An 821-nucleotide genomic window follows, 5' to 3' on the forward strand; every position below is an offset into this window, starting at 1 on the left:
GAGAGAGAGAGAGAGAGAGAGAGAGAGAGAGAGAGAGAGCGGCAGTTATGTTATTTTGCTCATGAAACCTCAAACTAAACCAAAGTGTTAACAAAAAGGAAAAAAAAGGGGATAGAATGACTATGTTACCCTTCCTATATCGTCGGATTTACTGCCGCTACCACACTGAGCACAAGGGAATCCAAACGTAAGACGCACGTGACTTGCACGCACTCCAATTGCTTGCTTTACAAGACTTTAAAGCTGAAATGTGTAGTCAAAACTCTCCGCCGGACGTATATTATCAACGAAGCTCGATAAAAGTAGTCACTGGCACGTGTGCGATTTGGTCCCACGTGTGGGATTTGGTCCCACCACTACACACCGACACGTGCTGGTTGACCGGGAAGCTCAAAACCAACCAAACCAATTGCAATAAGTTAAAGTTGTCTGATTAAGAAAAAGAGTAGCTATATATACAAAAGTTAACTGTAATCTCTCACTTTCATAATCTCTCAAGAGCCCCAAAAATGGAATATACTGAGTGGTGTAGATAAGTTATTCCCACATCTAATCGGTAAACCACAAATTATCCAAAGTGCCCATCATTTCTACATCCCGCAAACAAACAAACGTTTCCATCTGCCATATCCACAAGCAGTTGTAACCATTTGGAGATTTTTGTAACTTTTTAAGTTGAAACAATAAGGTTCTTTGTGTTCTTCAGGTTCAGATATCTGAGGAACCTCAAGGGCATATTGCTCCAAGCTGCTGCAAGATCCAAAGAGTCCTTTGTTCAGTTAGGATACAGTGTATCTGGTTTTTCTGTTGGAGAAGCGTTC

At 41.3% G+C, this 821-nt stretch overlaps 1 protein-coding gene across 3 annotated transcripts in view; it reads right to left on the reverse strand.

Annotated features, from left to right (window-relative positions):
• LOC104749295 overlaps positions 1–821 on the reverse strand; it is a 6,537-nt gene that overhangs the window by 2,102 nt on the left and 3,614 nt on the right. The window lies entirely within an intron of this gene.

The sequence above is a fragment of the Camelina sativa genome, chromosome 16 (assembly GCF_000633955.1).
Source record: "Camelina sativa cultivar DH55 chromosome 16, Cs, whole genome shotgun sequence".
In the NCBI taxonomy this organism is placed as follows: Eukaryota; Viridiplantae; Streptophyta; class Magnoliopsida; order Brassicales; family Brassicaceae; genus Camelina; species Camelina sativa.